This window comes from Syngnathoides biaculeatus, chromosome 13 (assembly GCF_019802595.1).
Source record: "Syngnathoides biaculeatus isolate LvHL_M chromosome 13, ASM1980259v1, whole genome shotgun sequence".
In the NCBI taxonomy this organism is placed as follows: Eukaryota; Metazoa; Chordata; class Actinopteri; order Syngnathiformes; family Syngnathidae; genus Syngnathoides; species Syngnathoides biaculeatus.
The window spans coordinates 22,325,879-22,347,101 of NC_084652.1; the positions used below are offsets into that span (position 1 = coordinate 22,325,879).

At 43.8% G+C, this 21,223-nt stretch overlaps 1 long non-coding RNA gene across 3 annotated transcripts; it reads left to right on the forward strand.

The window, feature by feature from the left end:
- Positions 1-13,518: 13,518 nt before the first annotated feature.
- On the forward strand, positions 13,519-20,213 carry LOC133511155 (uncharacterized). 3 transcript variants are annotated; one of them, XR_009797810.1, is made up of 3 exons: positions 13,519-13,959; positions 14,180-14,371; positions 19,447-20,213. It is a non-coding gene; the product is annotated as an uncharacterized LOC133511155 (long non-coding RNA). The 3 variants fall into 3 exon arrangements; XR_009797811.1 differs by having other exon boundaries at positions 19,462-20,213; XR_009797809.1 differs by having other exon boundaries at positions 19,465-20,213.
- The last annotated feature ends 1,010 nt before the right edge of the window (positions 20,214-21,223 follow it).

A 21,223-nucleotide genomic window follows, 5' to 3' on the forward strand; every position in this document is an offset into this window, starting at 1 on the left:
TTTCATTACTGCACCTGCAGGACGCAGGACTGTGCAAATAATTCAGGCCCCAACTGGTTTGTTTTTTAATCACATTTAATCTTCACAAAAACTGCCAGACCAGAAGTTGCGTGCACACTGATAAATGACCACCATGCAGGGACATGTTGAGAAATCAAGTGAAATCATTTTTAAATGAACTCATTTTTTTTTAGTTTAGGAAAAATGCCTAGTCAGTCTCCAACATGTTTATGAGCTAGGGAGGATAAGCACTACAGAAAATAGATGGATGCGGAGGTAGTGCAACTTTTAAGCCCAAAGCATCTTCCGGTGATACATTATTGTTTTAAATATAAATTAAGTTGGATTGGTCGTCAGATGTTAATCAAAGAACAAACAACCCTCCATCCATCCATTATCCAAACCTCTTATCCTCACAAGGGTCACGGGGGCGCCGGAGCCTATCCCAGCTATCTTCGGGCAGGAAGCGGGGTACACCCTGAACTGGTTGCCAGCCAATCGCAGGGCATATGGAGACAGACAACAGCTGCACTCACATTCACGCCTTGGGGCAATTTAGAGTGTTCAATTTTTGCTGCATGTTTTTGTGATGTGGAAGGAAACCAGAGTGCCCAGACAAAACCCACACAAGCACGGGAATAACATACAAACTCTCCACAGGCGGGACCAGGATTTGAACACCAGTCCAGGCCAGTGTAAAGCAGACGCTCGAACTAGTCGCCCACTGTTCCACCATGATGAACATGTTGTATCAAAAAAATATAACTGTTCATTGAATACTGCATACAATTTAAAGATGTAAAATATTTAACAATTGAATATAAAAAGTGTTTTGTGTCCAAATTACTCAACGGTAAATGCAATACATTTTGGTAGTAAATCAGCTCTAGAATTGAATTAATTACTTACTCTACAGCTACAATGACCCAAATCTCTCTCACACACTCTCTAAATCTCACTCTGCTTGATAATCTTAATATTGCTAGGACCAATATGAACATAGTGTATAGAAGAATTAAGTAAAGGCATGCCTTCTTCATTTCTAACAAAACCTGCACAAAATATTGTGCAGGTTCCCTCCCTGCTTAGATTTGGAATATTATTATTTTCAAGCTGCTTCTACAAGTTGCTTTAAATTGGGGGAGTCTGCTGTCATGCTGACACAGTAGCAGGAATGGAATCAAAGCCTGTAGGTGTGATTGCAGCAGTAAAGATGCGTCATGTGAAATCCAAGTCAAATCATCTGCTAACGGAATGGTATCCAAAACTGCATGACAATGCACCACACAGTACTTCAAAGGTGAAGAAGAATTTCATAGTCCATTGAGTCAAGGGGCCAGGGCCCTGATGGGGTTGAGGGGCAAAGTGGGCTGCCCCCAGCGTGGGGGGAGGGCCAACCCCAAAGGACATCAGCCCTTCCTTGGGGGCGGACCTGAGGCCAAGCATGACCCACCAAGTCGACGTTGATATGGTCGAACATCCTCTCGGGGACAGCAAAGGACTCCACGGGGGCTTTTGCGTGGCGATGCCTCTTAGCACGCTGACAGGCCACGCACGAGTCATAGCCTTACCTCATACGGGAGTAGACAAGACCAAGATGCATAATGCACTCAACTGCCCTGGAGAGGCAGTCCGTGACCACATTGGATTTGCCGGCGATGTGTCAGATGTCCGTAGTCTACTCCGAGATGAATAACAGTTGGCGTTGCTGGCGGGCAGACCACGGCTCGGCCACCTTGGACATGGCGAAAGTGAGGGGTTTGTGGTCCACATATGCCGTGAACTCACGGCTTTCCAGTAGGGAACGGAAATGGCGGAACGCCAGGCAGAGGCCAAGGAGCTCCCTATCGAACGTGCTGTATTTGTGTACCCCTGGGACCAGCTGACGGCTGAAAAAGGCAAGCGGTTGCCATGCGCCACCGACCCACTGTTTGAATATGGCCCCAACAGCGTAGTCCGACATGTTGGTAGTGAGAGCGATGGGGGCACTGGGGGACGGGTGGGCCAGCATGAGGGGTGCACAGGGACCTGGTGATAACCGCGCACCAGGTTGACCTTGGCGAACAGGCATTTGCCCACCAGGTGGGCCGAGAAATCCTGAATGTGGGGGACAGAGTAACGGTCGGGTGTAGTGGGGTCATTAAGGCGGCGGTAGTCACCACACGGTTGCCGCCCGCTCTCGGGCTATCCAAGCGGCAGGCGATGCCTAGGGGCTCCATGTTGGCAAACTCGAACTTAGCGACTGCTAGCTTCTTGGGGTCGAGCCCTCGGGCTCTAGCGTGACTCGGGGGGCCCTTGGTCTCGATATGGTGCTTGACCCCACGTTTAGTTGCGGCAGAAGAGAAAGTGGGCCGTGTAAAGCCGGGGAACTCACCAAGGAGGAGCAGATACTTGGTGCCATCTGAGAGTCAACTGGAGAGACTGCCATAAGTCGCCTCGTTGTGGACACAGGCAACAGAGGAGAAAGTCAGTGCCTCCACCAGACGGCCCTTCTTCACGTCCACCAGCAGCCCATGGGCACAAAAAAAAATCACCGCCGATGAGAGAGAACGAGACATCATCAGTGACAAAGTCCCATGTAAAGCGCCGACCCCCGAAACACAAGTCCACCGTCTTTATGCCATAGGTGCGGATTGGGGAGCCATTAGCGGATAGTAGGGGTGGCCCATGAGTCCCTCCAGAGGCGTCATCCACAGTGACGGTCAGGACGCTCCTCTGGGCGCCGATGTCGCAAAGGAATTTGCACCCGGAAAGGGTGTCCATGACGAGAAGCAGCCGGTTCTTCCCTTTGGCGTTTCCCCACCACGTCGTAGTTGCAAGGGGTGCGCACCTCTTCGGTTTCACGCCAAAATTGGCGTGGAAGTAGCACAAGCCTGTGCCAGCGCAGCCGTCAGTGGCAATGGGGCCCATGCTGGATGGCACACCAGGTGACCGGGGGCGAGTAACTGCGCGCTGGGGCCAGCACCTCAGGGGAGAACCGCTTGGTGGCCAGGAAGAAACGGTCGGCCTCCTTAGCCAGGGCACGGGGCTAAGTGATGGCAGTGTTAGCGAACGCTGTCTGAACATACGGCGGCATGTGTCTGAGAAACAGTTGCATGAAAAGGAAGTTGGGCTCCTCCACACCCAGCAAGTTTAGCATAATTTCCATGTGTTCGGAAGGTTTGCTGTCCCCCAGTCCATTAATAGCCAAAAGATGTCGGGCTGGCTCTGGCCGTGAAAGCTCGAAAACCTTGAGGAGGTGAGCCTTGAGCCCAGTATATTTTTCTCGGGCAGGGGGAGATGTGATGAAACTCACTGCTCTGGCCGCCGTTTAGCTCCCGAGGGCTGAGACAACGTGGTAATAACGCACGTTTTTTTCTGAGATCCCATGGAGGGCGAATCGAGCCTCCGGCTGCGCGAACCACACTGTCGCAGACGTCTCCCAAAACTCTTGGAATTTGAGGATGGCGGTTGCCATGTTCGGTTCAGTCCTGGAAAAGCCGGGACAAACGTTGGGGTCACCAGTGTAGCGCCGAAAAAAACGGAGTCGGAGGGGGAGTGTTGAACACAGGAGCAAACCCCGTTTTATTGCAGACATCGACAGAGTGAACCCATTACGGCGGGAACTCTCGAACACACTAACACTGGAAGTGTAACAAAAAAAAGTGTGTGCGGAACCTCATAACGTAACTGGAGGTCCCGTGTGTGAATTATGTAGACCACCACACACTTACTGTCAATGAGGGTGTCATACAACCAGATGCACAAAAGCTGTAATAGGATTTAATTTTTACATTAGTATTACTTTAATAGAATATGGTATATTGTAAATACAAGTGTAAAAATCAGCTTCAGAAACTGACACAAAAGAAAAATAATGAAATGTGTGGTTTCAATTAGATAAAATAAAATTTCAAAATGCTTTGCGGCTGTTTATCCTCATCCATCATCAGGCCTGACAGCTGTTGTGCTTTTCAATGAGGAAGAAGCAACCCAGACAAGAATTTCACACTGTTATCTTTGTCGTCAAGCCCAAAGGAAAGAGAACAATGCTATGACGACAAAACAAGATCGAGGCTTGGAGACCTCTCGGGCATCAGCTGTTGTGTGAGTGAAGTGAGTCTATGACCTTAGCGCTCACTCAACAACAGCTGCAAAAACTCAGCCACACAAGGAGTGTCACGCATATGCTGCTGCCGCTTCAGCCACTGACCCCCACTGAACTTTTTGAATAGGTGTCCACAGCAGAGAGTTCGGATTATTTTGGCTGACAATCTTTGTGTGGGCTTGTATTGAAAAATGAATGCGTTGCTGAACAATTCTAAGTCACATCTATTTGTGCATATTCAATATTATAGGCTAGCCAAGTAGCATACATGTTTGTCATCTATAAATTTTGCTTTAAAAAATAATGCATAGTAAAGCATTAAAATGTAGAAACAGCAATGTTTAATCATTTCTTCTAATAGTATATTAATGGCTGAAGTTAATAACGTAGCATGGAGGATGATAGAGCGTTTGCCTCACAGTCATGAGGACCAGAGTTCAAATCCCGGCTCCACCTGTGTGGAGTTTGCATGTTCTCCCTGTGCCTGTGTAAGTTTTCTCCGGGCACTCCAGTTTCCTCCCACATCCCCTAAACATGCATTCATTGGAGAGTGTAAATTGCCCCCAAGTGTGATTGTGAGTCTGGCTGTTCTCTGTTTTTATCTGCCCTGCGATTGGCTGGCCACCATTCAGCGTGTACCCTGCCTCCTGCCTGATGACAGATGGGACTGGCTCCAGTACCTCTGGGACCCTCATGAGGATAAGCGGCTCAGAAAATGGATGTATGGATTCATTTATGCAATGTGCATGTCACTTATTTCTCAAAGTGTAGAACAGTATGTTACAACTGTTGCTGTGCAAATTTTATAAAATTGTCCTCAAAATTTTAAATGAACATATAGCACAATATTTGATGTCTAATTTGTTGAATAAGCCATCATGATATGTGAACACGAAATTATTTATGGGTGTACAGTGTTCCCACAGGGGTTACATTCCTTCCACCCATGCGAATAACAAAAATCCACAAACACTGTAATGGATGCATAATCACACATAGATATCAATATGTACCATATTTTGGCAATGATAAGATGCACTTTAAAGGGCCACTCTCATGAACTCGATGATTTTTATTATGTTATTAATGAAAAAACGGCAGTAGACATGGACCCATGTGTTTTTTCACAACAAAACATGATTTTGATGTACACAACATTTTTTTTAACTCCCACAATGAAAATCCTCTCGAGGGATTTGTTTTTGAGAAGAAGCAGGAAGTGATGTACATGGCAGGACCACCCTCAAGTGGACTCATTTGTTTCTATCAGTTTTACCTCCGGGAAGGTAGCTCGTTGTGCCTTTGTGTTAGCCAAAATGCCGGCTCGTTACATTGCTGCACATTGCTTGAACATTCGGGAGGATAGGTTTACGCTTCATAAGTTTGCAAGATACCCAGTTCGTCGTGAAAAATGGATTGCACGGGTACAAAGGACGAGACCTTCGTGGGTTCCAAATGACAGGTAGGTGTGTATACTGCTACTAAAAAAGTTAATAGTTTGGAGCGGACCACGTAATCCCTCTCTCATAATGTAACCAAAGATCCGCATACGTATGACAGGGGTGCTAAATGTGTCGATGTGCACGTCGGACGGCTTCCGTGTTGGGCTCGCCCGCGAAGGCTGCCGTATCGTGCCTCGCGGACAAGCACGACTTCGGCCAGGCTGGCTCATAGATAGTCTCTGGGAGTCTGTCGCTGCCACGGCAGCATGTATTTACCAGCCTGGCCGAAGCCGTGCTCGTCTGCGAGGCACGACGCGGCAGCCTTCACCAGCTTCGACGCCGTATTCGCCGGTCATGACTTCGGCGCCAGTCACGCCAGTCACGGCTTCAGCTGGGGTGGCTCATCTTCGGCACAGAGGTGGTTTATTATGGTGCCGAGCCGGGGCACTTTACGATGTTGTCATTGCACGCGGCTGAGTGCGCCATTGGCGGCAGGGTTGTTCATAGCCGCCGCCGCCGTCGTCCGCGATGAACAACAACGCCAATGGTGGCAGCGAGAAACAATTGTTTATGGCGCACTCAGCCGTGAGTGATGACAACACCGTAAAGCAGCCCGGCTGGGCGCTGTGATGAACCACCCCAGCTCGGCGCCGCGATGATCCACCTCGGTGGCACCCCAGCCGAAGCCATGATCGGCTTGCCGCACCCGGGCCGCGGCGTTGTAATCGTTCGCGGCTGAGTACGCTACATACTGTCATACTGTCGGGAAGTCTGTTGTTAGTTAGAAATGATCCGCATATAATCCAAATATACGATAGGATAATATTTCTTTGACACTTAACCCGATTGTGAGACGTTCTCTTCTTCGAAAAGAGCTTCCGTGTCTGGAGGGGTGTGTCCCACAGTCGGGGCCACACTGGGTTTTCAATGACAAATGTCCGGGGTGACGTCACGGACAGTAGATGGAGTCAGTATGGCGACCACTTGTCGAATGAGACTTCCACAACTTTGCACATGGATGAAGTGCTCTCCGCTCATAATTATTTTTTTGTGTAGACATTGAAGTGAATAATTTCATGTATTTTTCATTTCACTATCTATTTTAGAAGGTTTATAGGGATGATGCTTGACCTTTAATGTCTTAAATATTCTTCAAAACGGACAGCCTACCTTATGTGCACAATTGTTGTTTGATTTGTCCAATGAAGTACACGTGTACACGCTGATTACACTGTGAACATGCATGGCAGCACGTGTTTTAGCTTGTATGCAAGCTACTATGTAAAGGTGCTCACGAGGAAGTGAGGAATAATTTCATTTCACATCTGTAAGCAAAAGAAGCTTACATTGCCCAATACACTTTGCCTTCATATTGCCGCAGAGCATGCTGGGACCATGTAAATTGCATCGAAAGTGCATGTTTTGTAACAATTATTTCGTGAGCCATTCTTTTATTTGTTTTATCATTTGCTAGTTATACTATTCTGTTTGCTGTGGTGTGAAAATTTTAGTTTAGATGTGTGTAGGAATAATTGTGATCATAATTATCATACATCTGCTTCCAATAAAGAAATGCTTTGCTCTGCTCTAGATAATGTGGCAGCCTCCTAGCAGGAGATAGCAAGAACAAAAACATCTAATCATCAAAACTGTTAGAACTGCTGCCTGTTAAAGAAATGATGACCACACATGTATTCAGCAATCTTCCACACATGCACACGCACATGAACAAACATGTACACGTTGTTTCAAACTGTATTGCTTGTTGTCTCCTTTTTGTAAAATCGATGTAAATAAGGGGCGTCTTAAAACTAAATAAATAGAAGTGCCGAGGAGAGGATAATCAGAGAGTGCAGTGGTGAATTGTACGAGACAGTTCTTCTCCTCTCTCCTCGCGAGACTTGAGCTGGTGTCTTTGCTTCCTTTTTTGTCCTGTTTAATGAATGTCTGATTGGTGAACCTGACAATGTGACAACGTGAATGTGAACAACATCATCAGCAATGAGGTCCCTACACAGAAGTGTGTGGTTAACGTTGGCTTTTTCTGCTTACAGGTGATAAATGCAATGGACCTTTCCGAAGGGTGACTTTAATCTCCACTCGCTTGCTCGTATACCACAAACTTTCAATATGGTGATTGACCAGAACATTTGAAGTATCACTATTCCAAACTCCAACAGGATAAAATAGTGGAATCGTACTGCGCATGTAAAGCAGGTTAAATTGTATTATTGTGATTTTTATAAGTGAGTGGGTGTATTCATTTGAATTGGCCCGTAATCAGTAATCGAGCCCAGTGCTGTCTCTTAAAAGTCTGATGTGTTACAATAGGAAAATAGACATTTCTCTTGCATGACACCTCACATTTACTTATCATTAACCCGACTCTTCGGCATAAAACATTACACACTTCATTCAAAAGGTCAGTGATACACTAACAAACTGAACGTTGTTCTCCTGCAATGTATAAAGCACTGATAATAATTCAGTCAAACTCAGAGAAGATACTTCTCCCTCACTTACCTTTGAACATACAGCCTTATGTTTGTTGAGATTGTCCACATTTAGTTGTGCATGCGCTCTTCTGCAAGCCTTAGTGCATCATAGCCACTTCGTCAACTGTGTTTTAGGCTTTGAAAAATGAATAAACCGGTTGCCTTGTAACCTAGCAGGATATCTTTCATCAGAATGGCATGTTCCCCAACCGCATCTGAGGACCATTTTCTTCGTAACATTAACTTTTCCAAGCGCACGCTACTGACAACCAGGATTGCTTGTGGGACAATGTGGCGAGGGGGCGTCTCAAGCCAGGGGTTAAGACAATGCGGGTATCTGATTTGCCATTATTATATGAGTGATTGACAGGTCGGAAAGGTCCATTATTTATCACTGCCTCATGATGAGCAGTTGCAATAAAAGTTTGCTGCCATACAAGCAGGCAGTCTAACTAGTGCATTTAAAGGTCAAGTGTCATTCGTATAAACATTCTAAAATAGATATTGAAATAAAAAATACATATAACATTATTCACTTCAATGTCGATATTAAAAAAATAAATATGAGTGGAGAGCGCGTCATCCATCCGCAAAGTTGCTGAAGTGTCATTCTACAACATCCAAGTGGTCGCCATATTGACTGCAACCCCTGTCCATGACGTCACCCCAGACATTCGTCATTGAAAACACGCCATGGACCCTACTATGGAAGACGAACACCCCCCTTCCGACACGGAAGCTCTTTTTGAAGAAGAGAACATCACACAACCGAGTGAAGTTACCGGGGCAATATTACCCTATTGTTTGAGCCATATTCAGATGATATACAAACACGGCCACCGCGTCCGATCCACTTTCAGGACGGAGATGAGCCATTGCGGCCCGGAGCCGCGACGAGCCACCCCAGGCGACATAGCCGGCGGCCGGCTCAGTCGGCTTGGCCTTGTCAGCCGGGGTGGCTCATTTTCAGCGCCGAGGTGGCTTATCATGGCGTCGAGCCGGGCCGCTAAATGGCGTTGTTCATAGCCGCCACTGTCCATGATGAACAACACCGCCGAGGCCGGGCGCTTTACGCCATTGTCGTCACATGCGGCTGAGTGCCCCATTGTCGGCAGCGTTGTTCAGAGCTGGCACTGTCCGTGAGCCTGACGCGCAGCCTTCGCCGAAGCCGTGACCGACGGACACGGCGCCTTCGCCTGGGTGGCCCATTTTTGGTGCCGAGGTGGCTTATCATGGAGCCGAGCCGGGCTGCTTTACGGCATTGTTGGGAGCGTTGTTCATAGCCGCTGCTGCCTTCGCTGGCGAGGCGACACGGCAGCCTACGCGGGCGAGCCCAACACGGAAGCCGTCCACCGCGCACATCATCAGATTTAGGACGTCTGTCATACGTACGCGGATCTTTTGTTAGGTTATGATAGACTGATTACGTGGTCCGCCCCCAAACTATTATTTTTTTTAGTAGCTGTATACACACTCACTGTCATTTGGAACCCACGAAGCTCTCGTCCTTTGCACCCATGCAATCCATTTTTCACGACGAACCATGTCTCTTGCAAACTTATGAAGGGTAAATCCATCCTCCTGAGTGTTCAAGCAATGTCCAGCAATGCAACGAGCCGGCATTTTGGCTCACATGAAGGAACAACGAGCGACCTTCCCAGAGGTAAAACTAATAGAAACAAACGAGTCCACTTGAGGGCAGTCCTGCCACATACATCACTTCCCGCTTCTTCTTCTAAAAAAAATCCCTCGAGAGGATTTTCATGGTGGGAGTTACAAAAAGCTGTATACGTCAATATTATGTTTTGTGGTGAAAAAACGCATGGGTGCATGTTGGCCGCCGTATTTTCATTAATAACATACTAAAAATCATGCATTTCATGACTGTGGCCCTTTAAGTGAACGGTGTTGGACCAATCACACAACATCAGTTGCAAACATTGAAACTTCATGTGCAAATAATGTGCAGTACATTTTAAGGTGGCATCTCTAATGTGTCCCCTTTTTTTATTTAGAAGAGAACTTTAGATCTCTATGGTTGGGATAACAAAACTTGGAGACCAAAGACTATAGACGGTCAATATGTGGGGCTGCGAACAGTGAGCCACGAATGGGGAAGGGCACACAGTATTGATCTTTGGTTAAAATGGGCGATTCTGTCATGAATCAGTTTGTTTCTGCTATTTATTATTATTATTAGAATAGGAAGCCTTTGGATGAACAAACTTGTTGACTTGATATGAAGAAGGGATCCTTTGTTCCTGCTCTTGAGGTTAAATATGTACAAGCATCCATCACTAGTTGAGATGGTGTCAAATTTTCTGCTGAGACCGAATTTGGAAAGCCCTTTCTTGCAGAAAATAATGTAGGTTTTCTGATTACATATACATTCATTATCTCTCTACAGACTGTGACTGTGAAGGAATGTGACACATCTCCTGAGAAACCAGCAGTTTTAATTAACATTGAGGACATGACCATGTACACTTTCCTCCACAAGCCCAGTGTACTATTTAACCTCAAATTGAGAATCTATTTGGAAATCCCAATTCTGATCATGTTGGGATGTTGTGTAAAATGTAGATCAAATTGTAATACAATAATTTCCCAATTCTTTTTTTTACCTATATTCCATTGATTACACTATAATTAAAAGATAAATAATTAAAAGACTCACTTGTTCACACACAGCACATTGCTACGTCTAAAATTCCAAGTTCAAATGCTACTAAGCAAAGCACAAGCTCATCCGGGATGGTCAATCCTAAAACGGAGATGAGTGTGCATCTGAGTGTGAATGATTGTTTATCTGTATTGGCTAGCGACCAGTTCAGGGTGTATCCTGCCTCTCTTTCAGAGTAAGCTGATGCTGGCGCCAGCATACCTGGGACCCTCGTGGTGATAAGTGGTATGGACAATAGATGAATGGAAGGCTTAAATGATAATGAGAGTTTATTTAAAAAAACAAAAGTTATGTTTTGGCCAGTTCTCTTACTGTCAGCCATTTTGGAAAAGACATCATTGTCGGATGCCTGTTGTATGCTTAGCTTGCTCTAAAAGCAGAATAACACATTTTCAAAAGACTGCAAAATGTGTATGGTGAAGCTGCAATAGGCTACAGCACACTCAAAAAGTAGGTGTTCAGGACCAAGATGAAAAAGAAAAAGAGCCTGCTTTGAGTTTGATTGAGTGGGACTTTAAAGGTCAAGTGTCATCCCTATAACCTAAAATAGATATTGTAATGAAAAACACATGTAACATTATTCACTTGAATATCTATAAGAAAAAATAAATATGAGTGGAGAGTGTGTCATCCATGCGCGAAGTTGCAGAAGTGTCATTCGACATCCAAGTGGTTGCCATATTGGTTGCATTCACTGTCCGTGACGTCACCTCGGACATTCGCCATTGAAAACATGCTGTGGCCCCTATTATGGGACACGCCCCTTCAGACATGGAAGCTCTTTTCAAAGAAGAGAACATCTTACAATAGAGTGACCTGACCAGGGCAATATTACCCTATTGTTTTGAGCCATATTTAGATGATATGCGTATTACTTCTAACTAATAACAGACTCCCAGACAGTTTATGTATGAGCCAGCCCGGCCGAAGCCGTGCTCGTTCGTGTGGCACACGGCTTGGCCACCGGCTCCTCCGTGAGGCACACGACTTGGGTGCCAGCTTGTCCGCGAGGGACATGGCTTGGCCGTCGTCTCCTCAGCGAGGCACACGTCTTGGCCGTTGGCTCGTCCGCGGGGCACATGGCTTGGCCGCCGGTTCCTCAGCGAGGCACACGGCTTGGCCGTCGGCTCATCCGCGGGGCACATTGCTTGGCTACCGGCTTGTCTGCAGGGCACACGGCTTAGCCGCCTGTTCCTACACGAGGCACAAGGCTTGGCTGCCAGCTCGTCCGAGAGGCATGACTTTGGCGGCGGCTCGTGGGACACAGAAGCTCAGACGAAGACGAGATCGGCGGACACGGCGCAGACGCGCATATCGACACCTTTAACACCCCAGTCATACGTACGCAGATCTTTTGTTATGTTATGAGAGACGGATTACTGCCCCACCCTCAACTATTTATTTCTATGTTTTTAGTACCTGTATACACACCTACTTGTCATTTGGAACCCACGAAGCTCTCGTCCCCCGACCCGTGCAATACATTTTTCACGACGAACCGGGTCTCTTGCAAATTTATAAAGGGTAAATCCATCCTCCTGAGTGTTCGAGCAATATCCAGCAATGCAATGAGCCTGCATTTTGGCTAACAGGAACAACAAGCTAACTTCCCAGAGGTAAAACCAAAAGAAACAAAGGAGTCCACTTGAAGTCGTTCCTGCCCTGTACGTCACTTCCTGCTTCTTCTCGAAAACAAATCCCTCAAGAGGATTTTCATGGCAGGAGATACAAAAAGCTATATACGTTAAAATCCTGTTTTGTGGTGCAAAAAAAAAACATGGGTCCATATTGTCGTTTTTTCATTAATAACATACTAAAAATCATGCATTTCATGACAGTGGCCCTTTAAAAGATGATTCAAGTGTCATCAAATTTAAAAATTAGTGATCAGCATCTGCAGTTGCTGAAGAAGCTGTGGGAGAAGGAAATGAGAGAACCAAACTAAGAATACAAACTCAGATCAAAGACTTTGTGGTGGAAGTGGAGATGACAAATACTATACTGCTTTTTCTCTGGACATGATGCAAATCAACTCTGACAAGGTCTAAAAGTACTGTGTGTGACTTTAGTAAATCAGTGTAATTTAAGGAACACATGAACAGAAAACAGGATCTTTCAAATCTTGCCACAGTGGAAACCAACAACATCATGGACCAAAATTCAGCCTGGGAATTTGAGATAGAGAGGCCCCTGGTGCGCATGACTGAGGACTGAATTTTTTTTTTTTATTATTCCCGTCGTGCAGCGAAGCCGCTAGTACAAATCAATGAATGGTGAACATAATTTTAGGTATCATCACTTTTGTGGTTCTGTATTTACAATACAATTGCCTACCAAGTAGAGCAGCAACGTCAACTTGATGACTCTGAGTCTATACTAGTGACCGCAAGAGACTGTTGCCATTACGGAGAGATGTAATAACCTCAATCAAGTTTAGCTGGAAGTCATGAGTGGTACTCTCAAACAAACTGAGTGAAGTCGCAAACTTGCTGAGCAAGTTTTGTTGTAGGCAAGTGAGTGGGTGCAGCTACGGCGTTCACAGGTGAGAGAAACGCATGCCATCTACAAATGAACAATCTTTCTCTTTGGTAGTAGACAATTGCTTCAAATATTTACAATTGTTTTTTTTTTTTTAATTAAATTAAAACACTACTGCGACTGGTTAGTGCCTTTTTTTTTTGCTGATAAGCTCGTTTTTCTTCTAAAATACATATTTTTTTTTTAGAAGCAGCGACTCCTGGATACTTTTAAATCTATGGGACCTTTTCTTTTTTGTGGATAATCAGTTGTTTCATCATTACGTGAGTGTGGCCTGGCCTGCTAATTAGCACAAGCCTGGTGTTAGCAACAAGACCAGCCATCAAGATGGCTACTATCATGGACTACTGCAGAGGGTGTCATTCTGGAATCGAAAATCTGCTGTCTTGGAGTCTATGTGGATGTAAATGGAGAGTTGGGGAATGAAACCACTCTACCAATGTCTCAAAATGGTGAGCAGAGGAGTGCTAACAGACAGCCACCTGGCTCAATATCGAGGACTGATGTGAACTGTGGAAAAGATAACGGACACCCCAGCAGTCCTGCCTGGAATTTACTGGGAGCAAATCCCAAACATATGGGACATTTAAAAAGGAAGACACAACAGCACCAGGAGATTACCGAGGAATCTGGCTGGCCTGCGTTGTGGGGCACCTCAACACCAAGTGAGCGGCCATGGACGGTCGTTACAGCGAAGAGGAAGAAAAAAAGAATGTGAGTCAGTGCAAAATATTAATGTCAGACATACAAATAGGCACTCTTACAAACATTAATAGTTGGTGATGGAGCCATCAAGGATGTGAATCACGTTTGCAGTGAGAAGAACACCAAAGTACTGTGTTTTGCTAATGAGACAGGGTGTCTGATATCGCTCAAAAAATCGTGGAGATCACTGATCAGCACCCAACTGCGTAATCTATCATTATACACACAGGGGCCCTGGATGTTCTCAAGCAGCAATCAGAAGTACTGAAGCGAGATTTCATTGATCAGGAGATCAATCAATCGATCAACAAAGGTGCAAGGGATGGATGCTGAGGTTTTTAGAAGCGGACCTCTCCCACTTGTACGATCTGGAGATGAACGTTTCTCGAGGCTGCGTCAATTGAATAGGCGGGTAGGCAAGGTGTGCACTGCACTATCCGTGTGTTTCATTGACAATTTCTGCCTTTTTTGGGAGCGTAAAAATCTTTACAAAGCGGACGGTTTCTGTCTAAATAGACGAGGTTAAGTTATTAGCTGCCAACATTTACTACTGTGTGCGTCATTCACCACCCTGTAAAGAAAATGTTTACAAAAACCAAGGTGAAAGGGATTCAGTTGTTCCCAAACAATTGGAGGAACAAGAGATAAGGCGAGATAAGGTGCACACAGATGTATTTGCGTCATCCAAACAATCTGATGAGCAAATAACAAATGGAATGTGCCAGCACTTTAATCTCCCACACCTCTTCCTGCCCCATTGGAGCCATCTATACCTCAGAATCTCCCCCCTATGACTACAACAACCATGCAAACCACAGTAGATCTTGGCTCCCACTCTCACAGCCTGAATGCAATGTTGGGTCTGATGGCTAGGATGAAGACTATTGTCAACGATAGAGTTCAGCCCTTACGATGCCAAGATCTTCCTCCGATCCCCCCTCACCTGAAACCACCATCCACTAAAAACCGAAAGGCCCCTCTTTCATCCATGAAGACTAACTGTAAATCTGACTGATATTTATCGGGTCTTTTCCAGAATAACTCAGACCCCTATGGAGATCAGGCATTTTTCATCCCTGTAATTACAAGGGACAGAAAGTTGGTCATAAAGATATGGCACTAAAAAAGTAGAACTTCCAACTTTATGAGGATAAAATGTGAGTCGATCGAACCATTCTCTCCAGGCATCTCTGCGAGACGAACTCTTTTTAATATCAGGTCACTGGTAACAAATCACTGTTGATCAATGACATCATTACAACCTATGGTCAGGACTTTTTGTAATTAAATGAAATGTGGTTAACAGAAAGTAGCTGTCATACCATTTTAAATGAGGCAATACCAGCAGATTTTAATTTTATGAACAAGTGTCGAACAGGAAAAAAAGGTGGTCGTATTGCTGTTATTTTTAAATCATTATTTCAATGTAAAGAAATGATATTGGGTGATTTTAGCTCTTTTGAATGTCTGTGTTTTTTAGTTAAGGGTGACCCAAAGGTTATCATTTTAATAATTTATAGACCTCCAAGATACAATGGAAAATTTATGGAGGATTTTTCAGAACTGCTGCCAGTTATTTGTACTGAGTACAACTATTTTGTCATAACAGGGCACTTTAACATTCATATTGACAATAACATGGAAAAAACATCCAAAGAACTTTCTGCAATACTAGACACATTTGACCTCTCTCAACATATTAAGAGAACAACTCACACTCAAGGTCACATCTTAGACCAGGTCAACTCTAAGGATGTTGAAATTCTAGCGATTGACATTAAGGATATGGCTATTTCTGACCACTTTTGAATATTTTTTGAAATACAGATTCTTCCAAAAGTTCAGATAACCTCTATCTCTAATAGGAAAAGGTACATAAATGCGAGTACTGCCACTAAGTTTTTGGAGACTGTGAATGCTGAGACAGTTGAAACTTTTGGACAATATCACCTTGAAAATCACAAATGCCATGAATGCTGTCGCGCCTGTTAATACTAAGACCATCCTGAGTTGACCTAGAACACCGTGGCGGAGCACAATGATGGTCAAGAGATCTAAATCAATGTAGGAAAGCGGAACACAAGTGGAGAAAAACTAAACTCCAAATTGACCATGACCTCTATAAACATTGGACAGCAACACTTTTCTGAAATCATCAGTAAGAACCTCAACAATACTCGTGCTCTATATGCTGTGGTTGACAAGCTTTAAACCCCCCTGAATCAGATAGATCCAGAACTCGTAACAGCTGATAAATGCAATGAGTTTGCCTGTTATTTTAGTGAAAAAATGTCATCCATCAGGTCAAATTTCAGCACAAATCAGCAAAAAGATAAAATGATCTCACATCTGAAGCCATCCAGAGAAAACTCCATTAACTTGTCAGGATTTGATACAGTTGACCAAAATCTGTAGAGAAAACTGTCCAGCAGTTGAAACCATCAATGAGCTGTCTCGACTCAATACCATCTGACTTTTTCAAAACTATTGTGAAGTCAGTGCGACCTGATTTGCAGCAAATAATCAATTGCTAACTTCAGTCTGGCGAGTTTCCCAAAGATCTAAAAGTAGCTGCTGTGAAGCCTCTTCTAAAAAACAGAGCACTGGACGATTCCATGTTAGCAAGCTATAGACCCATCTCAAATCTTCCGTTTATAACCAAGATTCTTGAGAAAGTTATTTTTAATCAACTCGGCAATTTCTTGAATTTAAATGAACTTTTTGACAAATTTCAGTTAGGTTTCCGAACTCGTCACAGTACAGAATCTTCTCTTATCAAAGTGCAAAATGATATAAGGTTGAATACTGACTCAGGAAAGGTATCAATTTTGGTCTTGTTAGATCTTAGCGTGGCTTTTGTTCCAGTAGAGTTTGACACCTATGAACTATATGAAGTAGTCCTGAGCATCCCTGACAGAGAGAGTATTGATTGGTGTAGATTTCAATGGACATGGTGGCGAAAGAAACAGGGGCGATGAAGAAGTGATGGATAATGCATTCAGCAAAGGAACTTTGAGGGGCAGATGGTGGTGAACTTTGCAAAAAGGATGGAATTGGCAGTGGTGAACACTTACTTCCGGAAGAGACAGGAACATAGAGTGATTTACAAGAGTGTAGGTAGAAGCACGCAGGTGGATTATATTTTGTGCAGATGTAATCTGAAGGAGGTTACCAATGTAAGGTAGTGGTGGGGAGAGTGTGGCTCGACAGCATAGGATGGTGGTGTGTAGGATGACTCTGGTAGTGGGTAGGAAGATTAAGAACACAAAGGTAGAGCAGAGAATCAGGTGGTGGAAGTTGAGAAGGAAGAATGTTGTGCAGCCTTTCGGAAAGAAGTGAGACAGGCTCTAGATGGTCAGGAAGAGCTCCCAGAAGACTGGAATACTACTGCCAAGGTATTCAAAGAGGCAGGAAGGAGAGTACTTGGGGTGTCTTCTGGTAGGACAGGGGAGAAGGAGACTTGGTGATGGAACCCCAAAATACAGGAAGTCATCCAAGGAAAGATTAGCAAAGAAGAAGTGGGATACGGAGAGGACTGAGGAGAGGCGTAAGGGATACATTGAGATGCGTCGTCGGGAAAAGGTAGAGGTGGCGAAGGCTAAACAAGAGGCATATGAAGACATGTACTCCAGGTTGGATACAAAGAAAGGAGAAAAGGATCTCTACAGGTTGGCCAGACAGAGGGATAGAGATGGGAAGGATGTGCAGCAAGTAAAGGTGATTAAGGATAGCGATGGAAATATGTTGACTAGTGTGCTAAGTAGATGGAAAGAGTAATTTGAGAAGTTAATGAATGAAGAAAATGGGATTGAAGGTAGAGTAGAAGAGGCAAGTGTGAATGATCGGGAAGTCGCAATGATTAGTCAGGGAGAAGTTAAAAAGGCACTGAACAGAATGAAAAAAGGAAAGATGGTTGGGCCCGATGACATATACCAGTGGAGGTATGGAAGAAATTTGGTGAGGAGGCTGTGGAGTTTTTGTCCAACTTATTCAATAGAATACTAGGGGGAGAGAAGATGCCAGAAGAATGGAGGAAAGGTGTGCTCGTTCCCATTTTTAAGAACAAAGGCAACGTTCAGAACTCTGAAAACTACAGAGGAATAAAGATGATGAGCCACACATTGAAGTTATGGGAAAGAGTAGTGGAGGGTAGACTCAGGACAGAAGTAACTATCTGCGAGCAACAGTATGGTTTCATGCCTAAAAAGAGTACCACAGATGCATTATTTGCCTTGAGGGTGCTCGCGGAAAAGTACAGAGAAGGTCAGAAGGAGCTACATTTTATCTGTGTAGACCTAGAGGAGAAATGAAGATGCTGAGGTTCTTGCTCGGAGTGAGCAGGTTGGCTCGGAGTAAAAATGAGCTCATTAGAGGGACAGCCAAAGTTGGATGTTTTGGAGACAGGGTTAGAGAGAGAGCAGACTTTGATGGTTTGGACATGTCCAGAGGCGAGAGAGTGAGTATATTGGTAGAAGGGTGCTGAGGATCGAGGTGCCAGGCAAAAGAGCAAGAGGATAACCAAAGAAAAGGTTGATGGCTGTTGTGAGGAAGGACATGAGGACAGTGGGTGTTAGAGAGGAGCATGCATGACTAGGCTTAGATGGAAATAAATGACACACTGTGGCGACCCATAACGGGACAAGCCAAAAGAAAAAAGAAGAATAAATTCACATTTATTTTCCTTTGGTACAGTTAATATGAAACTGTTTTATTTCTTAGTAGAATTCTGTGCCACTAAAACTTCCAACAACACAACTGTATTGTGTATTTTTAAAATAATAAACCCCTGACAATTACAACTGAGAAATGTTTTCCTTGTTGTGACACCATATTTATTGATACCACTTAAATCATTACATTTAAAAAAAAGTTTTTTCAAGTGTAGAAGACCATATCTTCACTCATACAGTATTTGCATTCAGTTGTCATCCAGTTGGTGTTGCAAAATTCAGTCAACAGGGGGCACTTGCACACTGTGAGAGGATGCTACTTGTTAAAACACTCAGAAGTGTTTATGGTTGGTTTCTCTCTACTTTCCTGGGGGAAAAATATATTGAATAATAAACTGGAACTACTAACAATTAAATCAGAGGTGAATTTTTGTTTGAAATTGAATTAAATGAGCTGGATCATGTCAAATCAGACAATTTGTCAGTGAAAATAATATAAAGCTGTCTCAGTTTTCTGACAGTCCCAGTCTCAGACTCAGTAGTCAAAAGCTTCATGCCCGAAGATAGCTGAGATAGGCTCTAACACTCCCGTGACCCTTGTGAGGATAAGCGGTTCAGAAAATGAATGGATTTAGTGTTTGTTTTACACAAACAACAAACATTTTAAAGTGATGAAGTGCATTAGTAGTAAAATATATCAAATTATGATTGAGAATGAATTAATATTGTAAATGTGACAGTATGAATATGGAAGCGTTAACTTTTTGTGTACTGAACTGTCATAAATATCTTACCTTCATGTTGTTCCTCAATAATGTGCAATCAGTGCACTTTTCCTCAGCAGAAGATTCCTTCTGTGAATGAGGTCCACATCCCAATGCATCGCCCGAATGGTCTCTGGTATGAAGAACAAGACAAGAAAAGGACGGACGTATGGAGGCAAGGTCCAATCCTCAACACCTCCTCAAGTGACTGTAAATAAGCATTCTAACAATAGCACCTTCGTCGGGCAGACTTCAAACTTAAGACACACATGCTGCCTCACTCCTTTCCTTTTTGCACACGCATGCTGTGTATAAGTGAAAGACACAAAGACTGTGAACAGCTGAGAATGGGACGGTGAATGAGTGGCTTACAGTTCATCCTTATTCTTGATGCCAGGAATAGATTAAGGGTAAGTTTCCGAAAACCAAGAAGTCAAATGCATGAACTGTAAATGATGTGAGAGGGTCTAAAACTCTCATACCTTCGCTTATCAAAAACTGTCAAATCTAATATCCGTCATAAATGAAAGCAAAAATAGTTGATGAAACATAGATTATTGTGTTGAGTAAAGTTAGGCGACTTGGAGTTTTTGTTAAGATTTTTCGGGCCTTCTTTTCCTGACACATTTTCTCAAATTCCAAATTGTGTGACTTAAAAGACATCTGACTTCAGAGTTTCTACTTGTTGCATTTGCAGAATGGTTAAAGGTTTGATTGAGATGGAATTCTGTCGGCTCACTTGTCAGATAAGATAAGAGAAATCATTTTAAAATTATTTTTCCACTGACAATATGACCTATAATTTTTGCAACAACTAATTAATTTTGGAGAGAGGAGGTGAAAATAAACTTGAATATAATTCACTTGGAATGACGTTTAGCCTTCTTGGCCAGGTCACCTTTGCAAAAGAGATGTTATGTTAGAAATTGTATTTGAGTTAGTTAAAAAAGGTTTAAATTAAATAAATGAAAATAAAATCTGATTTTGGTGCCACCGTGGTGCTGCTGCAGAGTGTTGGCCTCAGAGTTCTGAGGATTGGGGTTCAAATCTTGGCCCCGCCTGTGTTTTTAGGGATGAGAATTTTCCGCAGCTTTGCGGAAGTCTGAGTTTTTTCAGCTGAAAATGTCATTATTGTGAAACGTGTAGATTCGTTGAGGAAAAAAAAAACGTGTGTGTGTGTGTGTGGGGGGGGGGGGGGGGGGGTACGGCTTGACGTGGGGCAAGGCTGTGATCAAGACCAGCCACCAGCAGCTATCAGCAACGCTCGTTGTGAAATTAGTCACAGCCGTGATAGCGGAAAACGGCATTGCTATCTGTTTGCATTAAATTTGGTGTTCATAATAACGACAACATTGCAATTTCCGGCAGCATTTTGGCGGTATTTCATCGGTATTTTCACTCTGATGTTTACATTTCATAGGGAAGCATTCTGTTAATTACGGAATAGTTATAACTTTTAGACATACGTACGCATATGTTATCAAGCGGTCTGCAAGTTTTCCACAACAGCGAAAGTCTTGGAGCAAAAAGATGAAGATCATGCCAGGGAAATCAATAAAAACCACAGGGTAAAAAAATTGCATGGCTGGAAAAAAGTGTAACCGTGCAGATAGGAACGAAAACAGTATCAACATGTCTATCTGAACACATACAGAAAGAAAGCTGTCCACTTATCCAGGAGCATATCCAAACCAGGAAACACAAAGGTAAGTAGGATGTAAATTTCTCAAATATTATATAATTAACAACTGTTAATAGAATTAGGCCTATCTGGAGCACTGGCCCTGAAGATCATGCATTTTATCGCTCACTTTTATATTTCATGAGCTCTCTCTCTCT